This window comes from Dendrobium catenatum, unplaced genomic scaffold (genome assembly GCF_001605985.2).
Source record: "Dendrobium catenatum unplaced genomic scaffold, ASM160598v2 fragScaff_scaffold_1220, whole genome shotgun sequence".
NCBI classification, from domain to species: domain Eukaryota; kingdom Viridiplantae; phylum Streptophyta; class Magnoliopsida; order Asparagales; family Orchidaceae; genus Dendrobium; species Dendrobium catenatum.
Genome location: NW_021319682.1, coordinates 9995680 through 10014056, shown reverse-complemented (window position 1 = coordinate 10014056; position 18377 = coordinate 9995680). Strand labels below are relative to the sequence as shown.

General features: G+C 35.8%; 1 long non-coding RNA gene across 2 annotated transcripts in view; it reads right to left on the bottom strand.

The window, feature by feature from the left end:
• LOC110109155 overlaps positions 1 to 18377 on the bottom strand; it is a 42332-nt gene that overhangs the window by 13461 nt on the left and 10494 nt on the right. The window contains exon 2 of one of the 2 annotated variants that reach the window (XR_002304543.2): positions 15382 to 15598. This is a non-coding gene — a long non-coding RNA (uncharacterized LOC110109155). Of the gene's footprint in view, positions 1 to 15280; positions 15599 to 18377 lie in introns of those variants that run through there. The other variant, XR_003702240.1, reaches the window with a different exon arrangement.

The window sequence follows — 18377 nt, the reverse complement described above, 5'->3', positions numbered from 1 at the left end:
GTTCGCCATGCTACAAGTGTCGAAATGTTTTTTCCCCAATTTGGAGAGATTATAAATTTGCAATGTTGGTGGCGACTATGATGAGGGAAAATGCACAAACAAATTTCTTCTTCTTCTTTTTTTCCTCTTTTTTTTTCCTGTTTTTTCTTTTTTCTTTTTCTTTTTTTTTTTCTTTTTTGAAAACACTTTCTTTCCTTTGTTTTGCTTAACACACACACACACATAACTATATAATAATAATTAATAACTAATAACAATTGATAAAAATAAATAATATGAAATAAAAATATATACCTAAGATCGGGTGAGATAGCAGGATTTGCGAGTACAGATAGTGATCATGGCTTGAGGAAGATTAGAAAGCATGCGGCTTTGAATAGGGATTTATGTCGAGGATAGGGGTGGATTTGTGAATGGGAAGAGTAGGAGGCGTTGGGTAGCAAGCGGCGAGAGGTGGTCTTCAACTGGGGCTTGAGGAGTAGGCACAACAAGTAAGAGATTGGATTGGATGGAGGAAGAGGCAGAGTGGGTTATAGAGATCATGGTTAAAGGAATGGAGATTGATTGAGACTGTCGACGAATCCTTTCACTATGGATGCCTGGGGCGTCACAGTAGGCACAACAAGTAAGAGATTGGATTGGATGGAGGAAGAGGCAGAGTGGGTTATAGAGATCATGGTTAATTTGGCTACTAGAAATGGCTATGGATAGGGAAGGAGGCTAGGATAGAGGCGTCAGATCTAGCTAAGGTGTAGAGGTCGAAGGTTAAAGATCTTGGGGTCTTTTGCTATAAGCAGTCGATTATGTGGATCATAGCAGGAGGTAGAGACTTGTTCGGCTATTTGTGAGGTATGGAGTTCTCTCGCCCTCTCTCTCTCTCTCTCTCTCTCTCTCTCTCTCTGGACTGAAGAACTTAGATTGGGTCTATGAGGGCAGAGAGGCTTAAGTGGCATGGAGTTATGGCTTTTGTCTATGAGGGGAATCAGAAGAGTAGAGGTCTTCGACTGTGTGGGCTTGAGGCCGGAGATCTTGCATGAGGTTGCTGCTAGAAGGCCGTAGCGAAGTTTGGTGTTTGGATCTAACAAGGATGAAGAGGTTTTGTGGCTACAAAGGTTGAGAGGGGATTGGATGGGGGATCTATCAAAGTAGGAAGTAGAGAATCAAAGGTTAGAATTTGCACGGGAGGAGAGCTTGGCAGAGATGGGATTTGAGTGGAATAGGGGCAGAATATTTGGAGGATTCATAATTATGAAGAAGCAAAGAAGGCTCTGGAAGGTCTCATTTTAACGATGAGAATGGAGGCTTTATAGAGGTAGTCAGCGAGATACTCGCTATTTGTATGCAAGGCTCATCATTCATGGAAAGCTTAATATGTTCGTTCGTATGTTAATGTTGAGTAACGATTGAATTATAACCATCAACAACTTCTTTGTGCATATTAGCCAGAAATTTTCTATGCTCATAGCACATCAATCTTCAGAACATGAACGAGAATGTAGTCTTTTATTTGATTGTTTTTGCATGATTGTGTGGGGTAGAGATATTGCTAAATTTATTGTGCATGTCTTCCAAATCTTATAGGGACTATCGTCTGCATCTCTAAGACAACTGTAATTAGTTTGTAGGAGATTTGTTTCATTTACTATGATTCATATGAGTTCTTTCTTTTGGATGAATCAAGATCAATGATCATGATTTTGTGATCAAACCACATCTCGTGGAGTCTTCTTATTGCTTGTAACAATCTTCACTTGCAAGCTATTTATCTTCAAATAGGATTTTTCATATACATGATGGGTTAGATATCATGCTCAATATTTTCAATTTCAATTGATAAGATCGCCACAAATTGATTGTTATTGTTCAAATAAAGTTTCTTTGTTGCTCATTTATCCTAGTCATGTTCAACTTCGAGTTAAGTTCATGTTCATCGCACTTCCACCTGATTCTTGCTTGTATGTTGATCATACTTGGATAGCTTCCTTCATGAGTCTCAAGTTTATATGTTTGAGATTCATTTTCAACATTTTAAACAAGTTTATTTGGTGTTCACTTTCAAATTGAAATGATACTCTTCAATGTTGTTTTTATTTAGAGCTTAGTATTACGATTCAAATTAATCACTAAATTGATTATTCATTTAATTAAATCCCTGATTCAAGCTAAGTGCAATTTCATTTGAGTCGAAGTTCTTTGTACTCAAGTTTGAATTCAAGTTTCATTTAGTTCATTTGATGTCCAAATTTAGTCCAAATAAAGTCCCATATTTATTTCATGTCCTTTTCCTTTTCAGACAAAATTTCAAAATCCTTTCGTCGTCTCCCCTGAAAGTTTGTTAGGAATATTAAGCCCTTATGAACTAGTCCCAAGGCTAACCAAGAGGGGGGATTGGTATTTTAAAAAATCTTTCAATCAAAACACAATCTTAAAATAAAAATCAAGATTCACCACAAAAATTTAGAGTGCAGAAATTAAATGCATAAGTACTAATAATGAACACATAAATTTATAGTGGTTCGGTCAACACGACCTACGTCCATTCCCCGAAGGCGCCCTCCGAGTATTGTACTAAACTCAGTGTATTTTCTTTTGCCCTCACAGCAAGGCGAAGAAGTCTTTACAAACCTCATTTCCACCAACCTAGGTGAGGCAGAGAACCCAACTCCTTTTGCTTCCTCCAAAAGTAGGTAGAAAATCCAACTTCTTTTGCTTCCTCCTAAAGCAGACAGAGAACCTTAATCAAATGCTAAAGTTTACCTCTCTAGAACCCCCAAGGAACCAGGATGCCCTAATTAGAGTTTCTATTTTCAGCTGATCTTCCAGGACCATAGTTGGATCATCCCGGACGATGTGAGCAAAAATAGATAACTCTAAAAGCATTCAGAAAAATTCTCCCAAGTGTGTGTGTGTAAGTTTACTTAGCATCAGGAACCACTTCGATTACAATAGATTCAAGAAAGGAAAAAGTATACAAACTGACTCAGACCTACGCTACCCAATCTTGAGCTAGTTCAAATTGCAGTTTGATCTTGTAGACCTAAAATGTTAGAAGGCAAGACAGTCGTAGAGAAATATAAGTATTTACTATCATCAAAATTATATTCTTTAAAAAATAGATTCTCAATAATCTCCTCCTTTTTTATGATGACAAATAATTAAATAATCAAATCTAAAAAAAACTACTACAAACACTACTCCCATTTTAACATCACAATAAAGGAGGAAAAAACCAAAAAAGAATAGAAAAAAGAATGAAAGAAAAGTATTTTTTTTAAATCAAAGCATGAATATGACATGGTCTCCAGGTGAATGATTTTAATGATTTGTAAGACCATTGAGTTAATAACGTCAAAATCTGAAAAAGATGGTAAAATATTCGATCTTGTTAACTCTTATCTCAAACTTCTCGTAGGGCAAAACTATCCTTTGAAATTAAAAGACCTAACTTAGAAAACTCAATTGGATAAGAAAAAGAGATTCATTCAAGACTTGGTTTTAAAAAAATATCTTATAGAATAATGTATCAAAGTAATTTGTCACAATCGTGAAAATTCGAAATCAATCATTTGTAAATCTCAAGTGATATATGAATTCTTCTAAGTTTTTAAAAGTTCGAAAAGAGAAGAGAACTTCCTTTTTGTTGGCTCATTTTATGCCTCTTGTCAATTTGAATGACACACTTTTCGCATCTTTTTATTTTGATACACTTTGTGTATACTTTTCAATTTGGCGTCATTGCGCATCTTTTGTTTTGGCATCATTGGGCGCTTTTATATATATATTTTTGCAAGCTATATTTCTTTTAAAAACTCTTAAATATTCTTAATTGTGTGGATATCTTCTAGATATTAGAGAAGAAAAACTCACTCTCTAATATAGGGAAGAACAAACCACAAAGTAGAATTAAAAATAATATGATAAATGCAATGATAGGATAACGAGAAATCTTAAAGTAATATAAAAACTTTGATCATTATAAGTATAAGCAAGATTACTATAGCAAGGTAGAAAAGATCTCAATAGCAAGGTCTTATTGTTAATTTGAGATAGACTTTTATTTAGAAAAGAAAATTACACCACTAAAATGGGCTAGAGAAAGAGACACAATCAACGGTGTTATCTCCTTTTAATAGATTAAGAGATATAAAACATTGATTATAAATTTTTAAAAAGCAAAACATGTTATAAAATATCATTTCAATAGTGATCATAAAAGAAGAAAAACTAAAAAAGAGAAACAAAACTAGTAAGCAAAGAGAAATTAAAAAAAACAATAAAACAGAAGATTCAGAAACAAGTTCATACATTTAAGTTAATCACATCCAATCTAGCCCTTAAGGTTCTGAAAGTGTCAAAAGCCAGTGGTTTAGTAAAGATGTCAGCCAATTGATTCTCAATTGTCACATGGTGTAACTCAATGTCTCCTTGGCCACAAGGTCTCTAATAAAGTGATGTCTTATGTCAATACGTTTGGTCCTTGAATGTTGGATAGGATTCTTAGAGATGCAGATAGGAAGTTGGAAGGCCGAAGCAGAGGTTGGGGTTCAGGTTTGGCAAGGATGAAGAGGTTTTGTGGCTTCAAAGGTTGAGAGGGGATCGGATGGGGGATCTATTGAAGTAGGAAGTAGCGAATCGGAGACTGGAATTTGCGTGACAGGAGAGTTTGGCAGAGATGGGATTTCAGAAGAATAGGGGCAAAGGATCTGGAAGGATTCACGATTGTGAAGAAGATGAGAAGGCTCTGGAGGGTCTCATTTTAACAACAAGAATGGAAGCTCTATCGAGTTAGTCAGTGAGATACCCAGGATTTTGATAGAACCAGTAGGGATATGAGGTTTCTGAGATTTTTTGCTGGAATATAGAGAATTTTAGAAAAAAAAAAATCAATAGGATTTTGAGATGTGCAGCTAGTAGTTTGCAGGTATTTCAATTTTTTTTTGTATATTATGTTGAGGTCAACACCTAACTACCACCAAAATCTAAAATATAGATTCTCAGAAGATCCTCCAATACTTGAATAGACTTCTCAAATTGTCCATTTGTCTGCGAATAAAAAGCTATGCTGAAGAGCATTTTCATACCTAATCCCTATTGAATAACTCGCTATAACCTGAAAGTAAATAGCTATCACAATCAAATACAATCACATTTAGCACACTGTGTAATCTGATAATATCTCTAACATATATTTATGATAATTTGTCTACTGGATCTGTCTGTCAAATCAAGATGAAATGCATATACTTTGTCAGTCAATAACAGACAACCACTCCAAAAAAAATAGCTATTAGGGCACTTTATATGTTAGTGCTCTTTATCTATTGAAACGTCTTATAATGATGTCACTTAAGTAGTGTTGACATAGGGTTAGGGCACCTTTATGTGCCCAAACAACTAAATTTTTTAGGCACATGAACTTGATGGAATATAATATTCAAATGGCATTCATAAGATGCCCTAATAGATTACTTTTTCCAACACATTCATTTGATAAAAAATGTAGATAAATGCTATAAATATTAGCTGTCATAAGAGATGAGCTTTCCAAATACATTTATTTAATAGAAGGTGCTTAATAATAAGTCACAGTTTAATTGCCCTAAAACGTGTAATTTACCAACACTTCAACTTGATGAAATAACTTTTGTAAAATGGCAATATTAAGTGCCTCAATATATGCTTCATCCAACAAAAAGAAGATTGATCTAAGTTTTCTAGCCCAAGGTCCTCAATTATTGACTCTCTTATACAGAGAACTTGGCTAGAGAGAGAAGGTCCTTCCTAGAGAGAGAAAACCCCCTTTTTAAATTTTCATTCCCAGTTTTGTCCCACTTTTCGGCAAATTGTTAGGGGATGGCCGCCGGCCAACGGCAGTCTCAACTGCGAATGCACACCCAAAATGGTGGTATGGTTGATCAGAATAGAAGAGATATAATTCATCGTCATGCTGGCTTGGATCATGAGGTTGCGGAAGCAAATAAGAGGATTTCTACAGGTTCATTAGTGATAAAGGAAAATGGTGGTAATGCTCCTAAAAAGATTACTTTTGTTGATGGTAAGGGTAAAGGTATTTCACAAGATTCTGAATGCAATACACCTTGAAAGTTGAGGTCTCCTGTAATGTCAACTTTGAAATCGAATGATCTTGATGCTTCTTCGTCATGTATGAAAATTTTTTTCAACAAATTCAGAAATTCAAATGCAATCCCTGGCAATAGTGTGATAAATGTGAATTCCTTGAAATCGGTTAACAAAAATGTTAGTCAAAATGGCGATAAGTTTTCGGAAGGCAACTTGGTGGACTCTGTAACAATTCTAGTCTCAATTCATGAATGTTTTAATTCAAAGGCTGATGAAGGTCATATTATTAATTCTGCATAGAAGGATGTTGGTTCTAAGGAGAATGTTTTTCTGAGTGATGATCGCAATAGAGTTCATGATTGTACTTCAGGTGAATTGAATTTAGTGGATGAAGAGGCCAAAACTGCAGCTTTGCCTATTTCTAAAGATCTAGAGGGGAGTGTGTTGCTGAATGCTTGGATTAAAAATCCTAATATCAGGATTGATAATATTGATTTTGGGACTTGCTTAACTGATGATGGACAAGTTATTAATATGAATGAAGATAATGAGAGGGAAAATATTTTGAAGCTACAAAGGTTAGTTTTGGTGAAGGTGTTTGGAGATAATATTCCTCAACATGTGATTAGTGGTGAATTGTGTAGACAATGGGCTCGCTTTGGTAAATTCCATATAACTATGTTGGGAATGGGTTGGATCTTCTGTGCTTTCAATGAATCAGAGGATGCAGATGTTGTTCTGTCTGAAGGACCTTGGTATGTGAATGGCCACATCATTGGTATTGATAGTGGTCGCCGAGTTTTTCTCTAGGATCATTAAAGGGCCTAATAGCTCCTGTTTGGATCAGGATGCCAATTTGACCATTGTAATATTGGGATGAAGTGAACATATGTAAGATTGCTTCACAAGTATGATAAACTTATATGTTAGATGGTAATGCATTCCTGTGGGGGAGGAGGGAGTTTGCTAGAGTTTGTATTCATATTCAGTTGGAAAAATAGCTTCCTTTGGGTGTGTGGGTTGAAGGGAGCTTTGGTAGGTTTTTTCAAAATATTGAGTATGAACGAATCTCCAATTTCAGTTTTAAATGTGGAAGAATTGGCCATCTGAGCAGTAAATGTGCTGATTCTAGCTTGAAGGAAGTTTAGAGTGTATCTCCTAAATGCTCAACTATTGATGAAGTTAGTGCTCTGGATAATGGTGTAAAGGTAAATGTTGGAGGTGCTAGTGGAATTGATGGTCTTTCTAAACCAAAATTTACATATGGACAATGGATTCATGTTAATTTTGAGAAAGGTAACTTGAAGAATGTTGTGAGACGGAGGAATGCTACAATTCCTGCTAAATTTGCTAAGGTGAATGGGTCTAATAAGAATGTTTTGGGAATGGTTAACAAGAAGCATGATTTGGAGGCTGCTAGAGAAACTACTGGTCTGATGAAGGTTGATAAGGTGATCAATCCTCAAACTGGCTAAGTGACGTTACCTGCTTTGGAAAAAGCAGCAGACGTTATGGTCAAACCTGGAATGGTCACGGGTTGTAAGTTAGCTACTCCTATTCATTATGTAAACAAATTTAGTGTGATGGATGATTGCGGTGAGGAGATTATTCATATCCCAATTATGGAATGTGAGGAGGGTGAAGTGGAAGAATTGGGGAAATGTGTTGATATGGAGTTAGGAGATGGGGACTCTCCTAAGGTAATTCCTGATGACTCTGAGGTAAAATGCTTGGAAGGGGGTTAAAAGGTTGCTGGCTAAAGAACTAAAAGGATTATGTCATGTTAAGCTGTCTAGAAATAGGAGTGAATTGGGAAAGAAAGATAGTGTGGGTGATGTTTCCCCCTCAGGTAAATAAATGGCTTCAATCGCTTTTTGGATTTGTAGAGGAGCGAGGAAAAATCATGCTTCTCCACATCTTAAGGAGTTTGTGAAGGAGTTTGATTTTTTTTTTTTTTTTTTTGGTTGTTGGAAATCAAGCTTTCTTCCATAGATATGAAGGGGGTTGATAAGCTTATTGGAGTGGATTGGGACTTTCGTTATGTTCATGCTGAAGGATTATCAAGGGGAATTCTTGTTTTGTGGAATTCTAAGGTGTCTTCTTTTAATTCTCTGCAATTTTTTTCTCAAGGCATTATTGGGAAACTTGATGTTCATAACAAGGGTGTTTGGCATATCTCTACTATATATGGGAGTAATGATATTACTAAAAGAAAGGAACTGTGGAGGAAAGTTGAATAGTATTCTTCCAAGAACTTACCTTTAGTTGTGGGTGGTGACTTCAATTGTTTGTTAAAGGGGAGGGAGAAAATTCTTTTTTCCTCAATGTCCTAAGGAGATGAAATATTTTCTTATTAATAATGATTATCATAATGTTGACTTTATTGGGCCTTAGTTCACTTGGTTTAACAAAAAGGGTGGATGGGGCTTGGATCATGGAGAGGTTAGACAGATGTTTTTTGAACTCAAAGGCAATTGAAGTTTCTCAATGTGTGGTAATGAAACATCTTGCAAGGGCGGCTTCTAACCATTGCCCCATTTTGGTCAATTTGTTGAAAAATAATTTCAAGGTAAGGAAGATAACCAGTTTTGAAGATTCTTGAGCTTCATATCATGCTTCATATGCTTTTGTGGCCAAAGCTTTGTCTAGGAAAGTTGTTGGCAGCCTTTCAAAAGTCCTTAGCATTAAGTCTAGAAGGGCTTTGAGAGCTTTATTTTTCTGAAGTAAAGCTAAGCTTCTAGTAAGAAGGAAATCATGGAACTGCAATTGGAGGAATCTACTGAAGGTAGCCTTTTGGTGGAGAAGATGATGATTCTTATATCAAAGGTGGAGGAACTCAATTGTACCTTAGCAATATTAAATACTTGGTGGAGACAATGTTCAAGGGTGAGATGGCTAGCGGAAGGTGATCTAAATTCCTTTTTTTTTTTTATTCTTTTGCAAGAGCTAGAAGGAATTCTGATTCGATATATATGATTAAAGATGGGTTTTGAGATATAGTGGAATATCCAAAGCAAATTGAACAGGTCTTTCTTGATTATTTTAGTAACAAATGGTGGTTGAATGGTCGGCCTCCACCCTTGAATATGCTGAATGAAGAAGATAGAGTCTATTTGGAGGAGGAAATTTCATGGGAGGAAGTTTTGGCAGTGGCTCTATGTGGATTTCGGCAAGGATGCCCACTATCCCCGTTTCTTTTTATCCTTTGATCTCATTTTCTTTCTAATGCATTGGCTCATAGAGGGGGCAAGATTGGAATCAAAATTCACTCACATGTTCCTAGTATCGCACATTTGCTCTATGCCGATGATATTGTGATCTTTTCTAATGCTTCTCTTAAAATGGTTAAGAAGGTTAAGAGCATCTTAATAGAATATTGTAGTTGGACGCGGCAAAGTATTAATTTTCATAAATCTGTAGTTCTCTTTGGGAAATCAGTGAAGAAGAGGAAGAGAAGAGTGATATCCCGTTTGATGGATTTAAGAGTGGTTAAGGAGATGAATTATTTGGGAGTGAAAATTGCATTAAGGAGACTTGGAGTTGATGATTTTAGTTTTCTTCTTCAAAAGTCGTTGGGTAAACTTCACACTTGGAGTAATAAATATATTTCCTTGCCGGGCAAGTTAACTTTAAAGAAATTTGTTATTTTATCTCTTCCTTCCTTTCAAAGTAACTCACCCTTTCTCGTTCCTAAGAGCATACTTTCATAGTTGGATATAATATGCAGGGATTTTATCTGGCACAAATAGGATGGAAAGGATGGGATTCATTATATGAGCTGGGATGTTCTATGTATGCCTGGTAAATTAGGTGGTCGTGATCTTCACTCTTGTGTGAATAAGGTTGGTCCCTCAAGAGCTAAATTCGCTTGGAAGCTTCTTAGTGGATCTTCTTCTTTATTGTACCAAGTTTTGGATGCTAAGTATGGGCCGTGTAATTGGAATGCCCAAATTAAGAAAGGTGTTTTTTCGGTTTGAAAGATTATGTTGAAAGGTTGTATGGCCATTGCTCCGGTTGTCAAGTGGAAGGCGAAGGATGGGAAGTCAATCAATGTACTTAAGAATGTTTGGTTAATGAATAAATGTCTTATTAGGTGGCAAACTTTTGTTTTGGTCCATGTGATGGACGACACGGAACTAGACAAATTCATTGTTCATGGAAGCTAGAATTTAGAAGAATAGAAGACTTGCTTTGGAGAAGAACTAGTAATTTTAATTTCTCAAATACAGATCTATTCTGATCTTCCGAATGATACTTTGGAGTTGATTCATTTTCAGACAGGGAAAACTCTTTCTGCTATTGTTTCAAAAGTTAATGCTTCAGGTGATCTAATGGGAAGAGAGACTTATTGGAATTGACTTAGGAAACTCAAGCTTATGCCACGGGTGGAAAATTTCTGGTGGAGACTGTTTCATGAAGCTATCCCAACCTTTGGATTTCTTTTGAATAGGAGATTGAGAACGAACAATGCTTGTCCTATGGGCTTCCTAGAGGAGAAAAATATCAACCATGTTGTGGTAGGATGCTCCAAACGGATTCAAGCAATCCAAGCTATTAATAGATGGGGTTTCTTGTTGCCAGTTTTTGCTTCCTTAAAGGAATGTTGTACGCGGATGGAAAGAAGTGCTGCTAAGATTCCTCTACTTGTTAAACTTTATTGCATTGTGGTCTTCCATAATTGGAAATCGAGATGTAAATGTGTTTATGGATACAATAAAGACTCTTGCTTATATATAGCAGCTCAAACTATTTCTCTTTCTTCTTTTGTTGAAAATGGAGCTCTCAAATCATGCTACTATTGCACTAATTAGCCAAATAGGTTGTTGATGAGGAGTTGGCACCCCCCCCCCCCCCCCCTCCCCCCCCCCCCCCCGGTTGGCTCAAAGTAAACGTGGATGCTTCTTTGTTTCTTTCATATGAGGCTACTATTGTAGGAGTATTCAGGGTCTTTAAAAGAGTATTTCTTTTGGCTTTTGGATTTAAGGGACTGCATTGGGACGTCGCACAGTTGGAATTATTGGCTATTCAAGTGTTGAAGGCCATTTTGTAAGATTGGATGTTGGAATATGAAGGAGTTATTATTGAAGGTGACAATGCAAATGTCATTAACTTTCTTCTTAAATTTAATAAAGATCCGACCAAGATGTTGATTACAATTGGGGTGGAAGAGATGGATTTCCTCAAAGGATTCAAGCATGTTATTTTTAGTAGAGTGAGTAGAGATTGCAATAAGTTAGCTAATATTCAATGGTTCCTTCCCATAAAATATTAGCTAACTTATTGCAATAACTGATTGAGTGAGAGAAGCTCCAGGATTTTAATGAGAGAAAACTCTTTTTCTTTTTTCAAAAATTCCTTGTTTCCCGGTTGGCTACGTTATGGTGGCGGAGGGTCGCCGGTGAAGATGACCGGAATACCTCCAATCCCCTTTCTACCAAGATTCCTAACCCTCGTTGGGGATCAAAAGGTAGAAGCATCGTGGAACGGGATGATTCCAATTTCGCAAGGTTTAAACAACGGCCTTTGGTGATTGATGAAGGTCGCATTCCTCCAGCTCGCGATCCATCTCCGGTGGAAGGAAAGGGCAAAGGAATTGTAGCTGTTCATATCTCAAATGAGAAGAAGAAGATTGGTTCTCCTAAGGTTTCCCATTCTTCACCAATGGCGGGAATGGCGTCCGATGCTCAAGCTAATGACTACGAAGCATCTACATCATCAGGTTTTAATTTAAAGGTTAATCGTTTCTTGATCCCTTCTTCAATTCCGGAAAATCTTGTTATTTTTGCAGAAAATAAGGAAAGTTTGAATTCAAAAAAAGTGATTGAGAATTCTTATTCAGAAGCTACAAGTGGTTCTGAGTTTTTGACGGAAGATGCAGCTAACAAGAAGGTAGAATCGGGAAATGCGTGGGTGAGAACTCAGCATATAAGAATAAATTTTGTTGAGAATAATTCGGATGATTTAGAAGGTGATGGGGTTATTAAACTTAATGCTCATAGGGAATGTGAGAATTTTCAACGTCCACAAAAATCTCTTGTTGTTAAGGTATTTGGTAAAAAAATTCCTTTTTCTATTTATAGTATTGAGTTGAGAAGGCAATGGAGTAAATTTGGAAGCTTTCATCTAACCTCTTTGGGTCTTGATTGGATATTGTGCTCTTTCCATTCAACCCTAGCTATGGAGGAAGTTTTTAGTGGAGGACCTTGGTATGTGGGAAATCACGTTATTGGAATGGATCAATGGACGCCTCAATTTGCTCCTTTGTCATTGAAGGGTCTATCCTCTCCAATTTGGATTTGTTTGCCTCATTTACCTTTGCATTGTTGGAATGAGACCAATATTACTAAGATTGTGTCCAAGATAGGAACTCCTATGTTTTTAGATGGGAACTTGCTTAAATGGGGAGGCAGGAATTTGCTAGAGCCTGTGTTCGTATAGATCTTGACTCTACTTTATCTCATGGAGTTTGGATTGAAGGATTATATGGTAAATTTTTCCAGAAAGTGGAATACAAAAAGATCTCTTCTTTTTGTTTCAAGTGTGGTAAGATTGGCCATGTTGTGGGAGTGTGCCCTGATTTGAGGAACCAAGGGGATAACATTATAGAAGCAAAGAATAGGGATTGCCTAGAGAAGGGGGAGGCTACTAGTAAGGTTACAAATGCAGTGAAAGGAAAATATGATTTCTCTACTTCTGAGAACATATTTGGTCCTTGGATGCATGTGAAGTTTAAAAAGCTTAATAGGAAATTTGTCAATGGTGTCCAAAATGCTGATTCTGTGAAGCATAGGAATTATGAGAGACCTAAAGAGCTTCATGCGGCTGTGGAGTTGGATTCTACAAATAGTTTTAATGTTCTAAACCTTGACAAGTCGAGTGATTTGGTCAATGCTGTTGAGGTTCAGAATTCTACTGCTGTCCAAGAACCGGGTGTTAGAGCTTCTTGTATTGTTACAGGAAGTGATAGAGGGTCATCAGAAAAGGAGATTCCAGAAAATGTCATGCAAACTATTCTGGAAGATGGCAGCAGGTTTATAGCAGAAGGTGCTGAAGGAACATCGGTTAGTTCTGATTTTATAGTCGTGGAACTTACTAATCAAGGAAATCCAGCAGAAGGTGTCATGCAGGCGGTAGTGGAAGATGGCATCAGTTTGCAAGGGGAAAATGGTGAAGGTAACCTGGTTAATTCAGGTTTTGTAGACAAGGAAGTTAATAAGCAAGGGTCCGATCAGCTGGATCTTTTGAATCATTCTCCTGCTTGTGAAGTTTCTAAGTTTAGTTCAACTCCTTTTGTTAATGATAATATTAAGAAATTAAGCTTGCGTAGTGTTAAACAAAAAAACACTAAACAACTTAAATTCTTAGGTCCTATTGAAAGCTGCCCGAGGAAGAGGAGTTTTGAATTGAAGCTTGTTGGGGCAGAATTGTTTCCCGATTCAGCCGGATGATTGTTTGTGCAGATTGGTGTGGGAGAGGGGCTTCTAAGAGGGAAGCATCGGATTTTGCCAGTTCATTGGCTAGTTGTTTTATTAAACTTAGATCTACTACATCACTCCTGGTTGATTGCAGGTTTATTTCTGTTGGGTGTTTTCGGTTTCGTTGCTGCTGTGTTCTTCTTCAAAGGTGCTAAAGTCTATTCGAATCTGGAATTAGAGGGCTTTGGTGTGGATATGATGTTTGTTGGAGATGGTTCTTTGGGAGTTTTCTTGTTTGTAATTGTTTTTTTTTTTTTTGGGTTCTTCTTGTAGTTGATTTCTCTTATTTGGTTGTTTCTTTTTTAGTTGTTTTATGCCTTTGGGAATTTAAAATAATGTTATGTGGGGTTCTTACTAGTTCTTATTTTCTTCCTTTTGGAAACTCTGGGACACTAATCAACCTTTTAGGTTGTTTTAAAACTTGGTGTCCCCATCACGCCAAAGGGTTTAAAATGGGAATTAGTGGACAACATATCCATTATAATAGATTCAAAGGGCTAGTTTTTGCTTATGTTTTCTAGCTTGTAATAGTTTCTCTTTTTCAATGCTATATGCATTTCTTAAAAAAAAAAAATATAAGTTAGCTAATATGTGTACTAACATTGCTCATTGTAATAATTTTGTTTGGAATAGCTTTAGTTGGGTTCTATTCCTCTATTTATTAACTTGCTAAACGAGGAATGTGAACATTTTCTTAGTTTGTAATCACTTTTCCTTTTAATAATATTGCTTCTGCATCTTAAAAAAAAAACCAAAAAGAAGATTCAACCGTACATATCAAATATCTAAATATCATACATATAACAATATAAAAAAACTTTTTTTCAAATAAAAAAATTATTTCATATATCTAAAATTACATAATATTTCACCTTTTTATTGTCTAAAATAGACTACTTCATATTACATGCCTGATCAATATATTATAAAAGATCCATTTACAAAACATTAGAAAAGACGCCATAAAAAACAGCTAAAAAAATAGAAAATACGTTATAACATAGAAAACTGCCATCTAAGTGATTCATTAGGCTATTAGATACACCTTTCACTAGCTGTTCAACTTCTAGGCTAAGTCTGACAACCCCTCTGCTGCATCGATTTGACAATCCAGTTGTTGGCCGATTGCATCATATGAGATATTCACTACAGTGGTGGCCCTTCACCATTATTTACAGTAAAATTTAACTTGTATTTACATAATTCAATGAGCAAATTAACACACTAAGCATTTAAGAAGAAAAACATTACCAAATATTCACCTATGTTGCTCTTTAGCAGGAACTTAAAATGCATTTGCATTTTCCTTCAGCACTAGCATACTATAAAATACATTAGTAATAATTAATGGCTTGTTGTACTAATTTCAAATTTAAATTTTGATTTTATCTGCATGTCTTTCTAAAACAAGCATGGCAATAGTTTTCCGGATGTTGTTAAGTTTTCGATTGCCTAAACATTTCAATACTTAGAAACTTAATTTGCCTTGTACACCCTCGCTGCTACTACTGTAAAGGAGCAGGTAAAAGCTGGGTTAAATTATGCTAGATCTCACAGCTAAAAGAATTAATGTTGCAGAGACGAAGTTATAGCAGCAGAAAATAATCGATAGAACCCCTTTACTTCTATATATGTACAATTGGCACCACCTAACATTGTCAGAAAATATGTGACAGTCCAAAAGAGCAAAAACTGCATGGAATTAAATTATAAACCTCAGGAAATGAATGTTTCAACATCTTTATTGAAGCCTTTTTAAGTCACATTGAGTTAATAAGCAATAGTTACCTGAAAATATCTTAAGCCAAAATAGGAGTAGCCATACCATTAAAGCAGGTCTCTCTCAAACTCATATATTGAATCAGTCACAGCAAGCTCCTTCTTTATCCAGACAATTCTCGCTTGAATTTTGTCTTTAGTAGCTGAATCTGCAATAATGGTAGCGGAGCTTGATGAGATTGTGACCTTCCTTGCAGTGCCCAATTTCTCTACTGATGTGTTCTCCACCAACAAGCCCAGATCTTTGGTTTGAAATTCAGCACCTGGACGAAAAAAGGAGGAAGATAAGGTTCTGAGAGAGTGGCAAAAGAGCAAAATAGAAGGCAATGATTGATGAAGTCTGCCTTATTGTCTTTCTATGTTATCATGGGAGAAAATTTAACTACAATCCATGTCCAATTTTCCTCAACCAAACAAGAGGGTTAAACTTAATTTCAATTCAACTCTTTCCATTGCTTCAAACCCTATGCCTTAAATCAAAATTCATCTGTAGCTCCTAACTATCAACTTCTGTAAATCAAAAACATCAGAAGTTTCAAATAAAGTGCACAAAATATTTTGCAAAAAATATTTTGAACATTTAGCTCAATGAGTGCCTAATGAAACTGTTGTAGCCCATTTACAGTTCTACACACAAATCAGCTTTAAAAATCTTATTCTTCTCTCAAACTTCAGCGGCAAATTTTAAGATAGTAGATAAAAAGTCATTCAACAAATCCAATGGTAGACATGGTATCCATTATGTCAATTGGAATGTCATGTGTTTACCAATGATTTGGGGAGGAAGAGGGCTTCACTCTTGTTCAAGTATAGGACCCTTGAGAGCTAAATTGGCTTGGAGATACATGGTAGATAAGGAGTCACTGCTGCATAAAGCATTCTACCCGAAATATGGAAGTGTACTGGAAGATGGAGCTACTAGGAGGACGGGTTCTTCTGCTTGAAAGATCATTGCGGATGGAGGTAAATCTCTTAGGCCAATTGTTAGATGGAATGTTTTCAATGGAGTAGGCATTAATGTATTTAATGATACATGGATCTTGGACAAGAGTATAAACAAATGGCCAACGTTTGTAATTCCAAATTATGGTAGCATCTTTTCGGTTTCTAATTACATCAGTGATGGAAGATGGAATGTGGAAGCAATTAGAAATCATATGGGAAGTGATCTTGTTAACTTAATTTCTCAAATTAAGATTAACACTGAAACAATTGAAGACAACATTGAGTTGAAGCATCAGTTGAATGGAAAATCAATTTCTGCTATGATCATTGAAAATTCAGCTAGTCTTACTGGAAGCAAGCAGTATTGGAGCTGGATTAAAAAAGCCAAATTGAATCCAAGGGTAGAGACATTGTGGTGGAGGATTTTTAATGATGCTATTCCCACTAACAAATTTCTGGAGTATAGAAGACTGCAATGTTGCAATCAATGCCCGAGTAACTGTTTAGAAGAAGAAGACACAGATCATGTTGCGGCTAGGTGCTTGAAGCTGAAAGATGCTATTCTTCAAATTGGGAAGTGGGGATTTCAATTTCCTGTATTTGAATCCTTGATGGAGTGCAGCAATTGGATGTCAAAACAATGCTCTTTCATGATCAATTTATATTGTAATGTGGTGTTCTTTACTTGGAAATCTAGTAACAAGATGATTCACAATGGTAAAGAAGATAGCTCTTTGGTTATTGGTGCAAATGTTGTGAGCTATTCCTCATTCATGGCTCAAGGATCTAATAAATTCTCTGGCAAATGGGATGCTAATTAGTCGTCAAGGCTGTCCAATTTACATTGGTATCCCCCTCCACCCGATTGGCTAAAGGTCAATGTGGATGCAGCCTTACTACCTTCTTATGAAGCTGGAATTGGAGGGGTAGTACGTGATAGATTTTTCTTAGCTTTTGGTAAACCATATGTACACTAGGATATTTCTACTTTGGAGCTTCTTGCTACTCAATCAATCAAGGAGGTGATCAAGGATTGGATGTTCAAGTATAAGGGTATTATAATTGAAGGAGACAATGCTAATGTGATGAAGTTCTTGCAAAAGACAAAACAAAAGGGAACTTCAAGGTATGACAATATTCAATTATTTGTGGGTTTGATCAAATTGTTTTTAACTGTGTTGATAGGAGATGTAATAAGTTAGCGGATTTATGTGCTAACTATGGGATTATGAGTTTTTTTATTTGGGAAGATGTCATCAAGAATAAGGTTCCTCCTCTTTCTGTGACTATATTAAAGGAGGAATCTAGTGTAGAGAGTTCTTAGTTTGTTCCTTTTTCATTATTAATGCAATTTTATGCATTTTTCTTCCAAAAAAAAAAGGCTAGAATCTCAAGTGAGAAACTAATTGATAAAGGAGCATTCCTGTTGGGGTCAACTATCATAACTCTTTACAACTCTTCATAATTTTATAATTCTGGCACTTCTGATAAATAATTATTGTGGAAATTTAATGCTCATTATAAATAAAAACATGTTAATTTTAAATTAACTTGTTTTAAGCTAAACATTTTATACTAAACTTATTAAATTAATGTATCTAATTGCTTAATGGGTAGCAATTGAATAGACAAATTTTAAGAAATCGAGATCCATTCGTCAGCCAAATTGGCAGTTCTTATTGATTCTTACTTGTTTGCTGGAAGGGGCGGTTCTTAAGGTCAGCCTGACAAATAATATGACTGGTCCACGATCAAGTATTTCAAATTGGACAATACGGGTCCGGTTCTAAAATCACCAAAAATAATATTTATATTGTAGAGAAATAAGGAAAATAAATATTTCATGATATTATATCAAGGAATGGAACACGAATATAATAATTAATTGCATGCGCAAAGTCAATCAATATAAACTGACAAGAAGACAATACCATAAATAAATTTAATAAATTAACTATGCTATAAATCAACAACAACAACAACATCAAGCCTTTATCCCACTATGTGGGGTCGGCTACATGAATCCTTTTTCATAAAGGTTAAAAGGTTAAAAGTGACAAGTTGTCCGAAAATTAAAAAAAAGAAAGAAATGCCTAT